The 7,832-nt window shown below is 47.8% G+C and overlaps 1 protein-coding gene across 2 annotated transcripts in view; it reads left to right on the forward strand.

The window, feature by feature from the left end:
• Positions 1–7,832, forward strand: part of BCAS4 (breast carcinoma amplified sequence 4) — a 216,821-nt gene that overhangs the window by 178,276 nt on the left and 30,713 nt on the right. The gene's annotated exons all lie outside the window — the stretch shown is intronic.

Genomic DNA, 7,832 nt, shown 5'->3' on the forward strand with positions numbered 1-7,832 from the left:
TTTAGGAAGGCTGATTTTGTAGGGATGGGAAAATGTGTAAGCTATTCTTTGGCAGAGTGGAGGAACTTGGAAACCGTGCAGGAGAGGTGGGAAACATTCAAATGTGCAATATTGAAGGCAACAGACCTTTGTATCAAAACTGTTAGGAAAAACACAAGGAAAAGGAAGCCAGTGTGGTTTGCAAAAGAAGTAGCAAATATTGTGAGAGCAAAAAAGATGGCTTTTAGGAAATATAAGCAGACACAAAATAATGAAGACAAAAAGATATATCTTGTTAGACAGAAGGAGACAAAGAAGGTAATCAGATGTGCAAAGGCACAAGCTGAGGAGAAAATGGCCCAGTCAGTGGGTAAAGGAGGCAAAACTTTTTTTAGGTATATAAGCGAAAAGAGAAAAACAAAAGGCGGAATTATAAAATTAAAGACGGACACTGGGAGTCTTGTTGAAGGAGACAATTTAATAGCAGATAATCTTAATGATTATTTTTGCTCAGTATTTACTACTGAAAGAGAGGGGAAGGGGCCACAGTTAAGTTGCAGGGATATTCAGGAAAATGAAACAAGTACATTTACAGAGGAGAAGGTCCTAACAGAACTCTCAAAGCTGAAAGTGGACAAATCTATGGGGCCAGATGGGATACATCCAAGGATATTAAAAGAACTTAAAGAGGTGCTGGTAGCACCATTGACAGAATTATTCAACCAGTCATTAGCTACAGGAGAAATTCCAGGGGACTGGAAAAGAGCAAACGTAGTCCCACTGCACAAAAGTGGAAGCAAGGAAGAGGCAAACAACTACAGACCAGTGAGTCTTACATCAGTAGTAGGGAAATTGATGGAAACACTCTTAAAAGAAAGAGTTGTAGATTATCTCAAATCCGGCAATTTACTGGATCCCAAACAGCATGGATTCACTGGGGGGAGATCATGTCAAACAAATCTTATTGACTTTTTTGATTGTGTGACTAAAGTGATGGATAAAGGTGGAGCCATGGATATAGCTTATCTAGACTTTAGTAAGGCTTTTGACAGTTCCACATCGCAGATTGCTAAATAAACTTGAAAGTTTGGGATTGGATATTAGGATTATTGAATGGATAAGATCTTGGTTGAAGGATAGAAAACAGAGAGTTGTGGTAAATGGAGTGCATTCACAGGAGGGAAATGTTACCAGTGGAGTACCCCAGGGATCTGTACTTGGACCAGTGCTTTTTAATATCTTTATTGGTGACATTGCAAATGGCATTAAAGGGAAAGTATGCCTTTTTGCAGATGACACAAAGGTATGCAACAGGGTAGACACACCAGGTGGGGTAAAACAAATGATTGAGGATCTAGGTAGACTAGAGGAATGGTCAAGAGTCTGGCAATTACAGTTTAATGCCAAAATATGCAAAATCATGCACTTGGGTCTCAAAAATCCTAAAGCTAAATACAGTATTAATGGCACTATACTGGAAACTACTGAGGAGGAAAGGGATCTAGGAGTCACTATTTCAGATGACTTAAAAGCAGGTAAGCAATGTAACAAGGCAATGAGGAAGGCTAGTCAGATGCTTGGCTGCATTGGGAGGGGAATCAGCAGCAGAAAGAAAGAAGTAATAATGCCACTGTATAGGTCATTGGTACGGCCTCTTCTAGAATACTGTATTCAGTTCTGGAGGCCATATCTTCAAAAGGATATTAATACATTAGAAACTGTACAAAGGAGGGCAACTAAAATGGTGCATGGCCTACATCACAAAACATACCCAGAAAGACTAAGAAATCTCAATATGTATAGTTTGGAGCAGAGAAGGGAAAGGGGGGACATGATAGAAACTTTCAAATATATGAAGGGTTTTAACAAAGTCCAGGAGGGAAACATTCTCCAAATGAAGAGAAGCAATAGGACACGAGGACATGCACTGAGACTGGAGGGGGGGAGGTTCAGGGGAAATTTGCGGAAAAATTATTTCACAGAAAGGGTAGTGGACAAGTGGAATAGCCTCCCATCAGAGGTGGTAGAGGCTAAGACAGTAGAGCAATTTAAACATGCATGGGATAGACATAAGGATATCCTTACAAAGAAATAAGGATCAAATAAGGTTAGTGTTAAAAAATAATATTAAAAAAAAAAAAAATAAGGGGCAGACTAGATGGGCCAAGTGGTTCTTATCTGCCGACAAATTCTATGTTTCTATGAAAAGGAAAAAAAGTAGATAAATTACCAAACTAACTTTTGTTATGGAGTATACACTTATGTTTTCTATTTTGTTAGTGAGGGTAGAGCAGGGGCGGATTGGCCCACCAGGACACCATGACAGATTCCAATGGGCTGGTCCCATATCCCCCTCAGCCAGGCTGATTCACACTCAGGCTGGGCTGGCTCACACTGCTTCCAGTACTTGTGCTTGTGGTTCATTGGAATGCAATCCGGAAGTTAGGCTAGCGGGCACTTCCAGGTGCCGATAGCTGTGAAAAGTGGCAAAGCTTTTCTACCAATGGGGGACCTTGAGAAAGTTAACCAGCCCAGCAGCATCCTCTCCCTGGCCCCGGCCAAAGGTCTCTTCAACGAGCCCGGCCCAGGAGCAACAGCAAAGCGATGGTCGGAGCCGGGTTCACTACACCCGCTGCCACCCCAGCTCCCGCACTCTCACTGAACTGACCAGAGCGGCGACTGAGCACTGAAGGGGACCCGGCAGAGAGGTTATTTTTAATTACATTATTTGCATCATCATGTTGGTGTAAGGGTTAGGGCGTCCCCGGTCACAGTTTATGGTTTGGGGACTGGACAGGAGCAGGATGTACCTTGTTCTCGGGGTGCCAGCTGACCAGGCAGACAGATTCTGCTGCGATGGTCCCCTGTGTCTGTGTTTCACTACTTGTGTGTGCTCCCTCCCTGTACTGTGCTGTATGTAGTGTGCGCTCCCTCCCTGTACTGTGCTGTATGTAGTGTGTGCTCTTCCTCCCTGTACTGTGCTGTACATAATGTGTGCTCCCTCCCTGTACTGTATGTAGTGTGTACTCCCTCCCTGTACTGTGCTGTATGTAGTGTGTGCTCCCTCCCTGTACTGTGCTGTATGTAGTGTGTGCTCCCTCCCTGTACTGTGCTGTATGTAGTGTGTGCTCCCTCCCTGTACTGTGCTGTATGTAGTGTGTGCTCCTCCTCCCTGTACTGTGCTGTATGTAGTGTGTGCTCCCTCCCTGTACTGTGCTGTATGTAGTGTGTGCTCCCTCCCTGTACTGTGCTGTATGTAGTGTGTGCTCCCTCCCTGTACTGTGCTGTACATAATGTGTGGTCCCTCCCTGTACTGTGCTGTATGTAGTGTGTGCTCCCTCCCTGTACTGTGCTGTATGTAGTGTGTGCTCCCCCTCCCTGTACTGTGCTGTATGTAGTGTGTGCTCCTCCTCCCTGTACTGTGCTGTATGTAGTGTGTACTCCCTCCCTGTACTGTGCTGTATGTAGTGTGAGTGCTCCCTTCCTGTGTGTGCTCCTCCTCCCTGTACTGTGCTATATGTAGTGTGTGCTCCCTCCCTGTACCATACCTTCCAACTTTGGCCGCCTTGAAAGAGGGACACACGCGCTCCCGAAAAAGGGGTGTGTCCTATGAAAAGGGGGCGTGGCTTTGTGGGAAGACCCACGAACGCGAGCCACGCCCCCAATTTCGTCACTGAGGGGGCATGCCCAGCGCTCCGTGAGCCGCTGGCATGCCCCCTCTCCCTCTGTCTACAATGAATAGACGCTGTGCGCATGCGCACAGCGTCTATTCACCGCTACTCTGCTAAGCAGGGCAGCGAGAGACTGAGCCTCCCAACTGCTCCCCCCCACCGCGGGACACTACGGCCCGCGGGTGGGACAGCGGGACAGACCCCAAAATACGGGACTGTCCCGCGAAAATCGGGACAGTTGGGAGGTATCCTGTACTGTGCTGTATGTAGTGTGTGCTCCTCCTCCCTGTACTGTATGTAGTGTGCGCTCCTTCCCTATACTGTGCTGTATGTAGTGTGTGCTCCTCCTCCCTGTACTGTGCTGTATGTAGTGTGTGCTCCCTCCCTATACTGTGCTGTATGTAGTGTGTGCTCCTCCTCCCTGTACTGTACTGTATGTAGTGTGCGCTCCTTCCCTATACTGTGCTGTATGTAGTGTGTGCTCCTCCTCCCTGTACTGTGCTGTATGTAGTGTGTGCTCCCTCCCTATACTGTGCTGTATGTAGTGTGTGCTCCACCTCCCTGTACTGTATGTAGTGTGTGCTCCTCCTCCCTGTACTGTGCTGTATGTAGTGTGTGCTCCTCCTCCCTGTACTGTGCTGTACATAATGTGTGCTCCCTCCCTGTACTGTGCTGTATGTAGTGTGTGCTCCCTCCCTATACTGTGCTGTATGTAGTGTGTGCTCCACCTCCCTGTACTGTGCTGTATGTAGTGTGTGCTCCTCCTCCCTGTACTGTGCTGTACATAATGTGTGCTCCCTCCCTGTACTGTGCTGTATGTAGTGTGAGTGCTCCCTTCCTGTGTGTGCTCCTCCTCCCTGTACTTTGAAACATATAAGGTTAAAAAAAGGGGTTTGTAGAATGAAAAATCCATAAATTCAGAAGTAGATTAAAGGCATGACTGCAGTGTCAGTAGACACGGAAAGTGGGCATATCAGTCCTTGTATATTCAGACGTACAGATGTGCATCAGGGAAGGGTATTGTAGCAGCATATGCATAAAGGGGGTCATTCTGAGTTGATCGCTCGCTGCCGATTTTCACAGCGCTGCGATCAGGTAATCAAACGGTAAAACTGAGCTTGCGTATGCGCCGCAATGCGCACGCGTGTCGTACGGGTACAAAGAGCATCGTTGTTGTGCATTGCTTTTAGTGACGAATCCATTCGCACAGCCGATCGCAAGGAGATTGATAGGAAGGGGGCGTTTGTGGGTGGCAACTGACCGTTTTCTGGGAGTGTTTGGGAAAACGCAGGCGTGTCCAGGCGTTTGCAGGGCGGGTATCTGACATCAATTCCGGGACCTCCATCACTAGAATCATCGCACAGGATAAGTAACTACAGGGCTGGTCTTGTTTTGCACAAAATGTGTTTGTGTCGCTTGGCTGCACATGCAATCGCACACTTGCAAAGTGAAAATGCACTCCCCCGTTGGTGGTGACAACGCGTTTGCATGGCTGCTAAAAGTAGCTAGCGAGCGATCAACTCAGAATGAGGGCCACAGTCACAGGTAAACAATAGCATAACGTAAAGCAAAGAAGGACCCAACTGTGTCTATCTCAGAATCAGGACCTCTGAGGAGTGACCCGCCCTCTTGACAGGCCCCTCCCCCTCAACAGACTCCGCCCTCATTAGGGCTGCTTCCATAAATTTCCCGGGCTGGTGTTCGATCCCAATCCGCCCATGGCAGCTACTATGTGATCTCCACCTCCTGTGACACGATCCTCCTGCTGGTGCTGTGACTGCCTACCAGTGCAGTGCCTCACTCACTGGTGTGATCTCCACCTCCTTTGACACAATCCTGCTGCTGGTGCTGTTGTTACTGCCTACCAGTGCAATGCCTCACCTACTGGTGTGATCTCCACCTCCTGTGACACGATCCTCCTGCTGGTGCTGTGACTGCCTACCAGTGCAATGCCTCAGCTACTGGTGTGATCTCCACCTCCTTTGACACAATCCTCCTGCTGGTGCTGTTGTTACTGCCTACCAGTGCAATGCCTCACCTACTGGTGTGATCTCCACCTCCTGTGACACGATCCTCCTGCTGGTGCTGTGACTGCCTACCAGTGCAATGCCTCAGCTACTGGTGTGATCTCCACCTCCTTTGACACAATCCTCCTGGGGGTGCTGTGACTGCCTACCAGTGCAATGCCTCACCCACCGGTGTGATCTCCACCTCCTGTGACACGATCCTACTGCTGGTGCTGTGACTGCCTACCATGCTGCATTAGCCTTGCTTACTACCACTGTGGGTAATGCTAACAGTTTGCTTAAGCACAATTTGTGTTGGGCCCCGCTTATAGCTGACTTACTCCAACCTACATGAGGTCACTTTTCATATATTTCCAGGGCCACTTTACGTTCCCAATTCACCCCTGTCTGGCATGGAAGAAATGTGAATGATAAATCAATGTAAATGTACCAGAAGCCTTTATAACATTATCTTATACTGTGAATTTCTTACCCTGTTTCCCAGACAATTAATTTAACTTGTTAATTAAGTGAAAGGAAGACATGATATTTTCAGGGAGATGTATCAAGCCGTGGAGAGAGATAAAGTTGAGTATTTGCCCAAATCAAATGAAGCTTCTAACTACAGGTATCATTTCATTTACTGTGCTAGATAAGTGACAGGAGATGATTGGGTGGTTTGGACATCTGCACTTTATCTCTCTCCAAGGCTTGATACATCTCCCCAAGAGTGCTGTATACAAAATATATGTCTGGCTGCTATACAGCAGGCCAGGAGCACCAGCAGGACAGTAGAGTAACAGTCATATCAGTAATAATTTGCGGACCCTGTGAAATTAGCATTCAGTAAAGATGGGAGACTCAAGTCAATGAATACATAAAACATTTTTTAGTTTATGTTAAAATATAAAAAGTTTATTAAGTGGAATATTTAATAAATAATATTTGCGAGACATCTCCAAAAACAGTCTGTTTTGGGGGCTGCACACAAATATTAACCAGCCCCTGAATGTATGTATTCGGGACTGCAATGGATATTTGAGATATCTATTGCGTTCCTCCTATTTTGAACACAAAAGTAGCGACCAAAAGTTTCTACGGCAGATGGTAAACTGTGAAACTCACCAAGCTCCAGAATGCAAAGCATTTCTGAGCTTGGCCCGGCAGCTAATGTCATTTCTAAATGGCTTTTGTAGCCTGTGGGCTACATTATGCAATAATTCCCAGGAGAAGGATCCTTGGGATCCCCCTGCATTACTGTCTGCTCTCACATACGCAGTCTGATGATTGCACATGTGAACTAGCGCAGCCGGGGTCTAAACCCAGAAGTAAAGTGATTGCATTAGCAATTATTTACTTCTTATACATTGCAGGGACGGGCATGAGATTGGTACTCATTATGGCATAAAAGCTACACCTCTGGACTCACAAAGAGTCATCCTTCAGCACTCAGGAGAGGAAAACCCCCTTGGGGGGAAACCTCTGGGGAACCATGGCCTCAGGATCGCCCTTCCCTCTGGACATTAAGAAGTGTACTAATAGAGGGGTCAGTATGCCATCCCAGCGCATGGGATCCCGGTGGTTGTCATACCGATGCCGGGATCCCAGTACAGAAAAGACAGACAGGGGTGAGTAAGCGGTGTTCTCCCCTCTCCCCACCCCCTAACCCTGCCTGCCCGCAGCCTAACCCTCCCGCAGAGGTGCCTAATCCTAACCTCCGTACCTGCTGCATAAACCTAACCCTCCCTTCCCTGCAGCCTAACCACTCCCAGGGGTGCCTAACCGACCCTACCCACAGCCTAACCCTAACTTCCTCCCACCCGCAGCCTAACCCTATCCTTCCCCCACCTGCAGCCTAATCCTAATCCCCCGCCTGATGCCTAAACCTAACCCCCACCTGATGCCTAAACCTAACCCTCCCGCCCCCGCAGCCTAACCACCCCCGGGGATGCCTAACCCTAACCAACCCTACCCGCTGCCTAACCCTAACCTCCCCCCACCCACAGCCTAAACCTAACCCCCCGCCTGATGCCTAAACCTAATCTCCCCACTTGATGCCTAAACTTAATCCTATCCTCCCCCACAGCCTAACCACCCCCGGGGATGCCTAACCCTAACCAACCCTACCCGCAGCCTAACCCTATCCTCCCCCCACCCGCAGCCTAACCCTAACCCC

The sequence above is a fragment of the Pseudophryne corroboree genome, chromosome 3 (assembly GCF_028390025.1).
Source record: "Pseudophryne corroboree isolate aPseCor3 chromosome 3, aPseCor3.hap2, whole genome shotgun sequence".
Taxonomy (NCBI): domain Eukaryota; kingdom Metazoa; phylum Chordata; class Amphibia; order Anura; family Myobatrachidae; genus Pseudophryne; species Pseudophryne corroboree.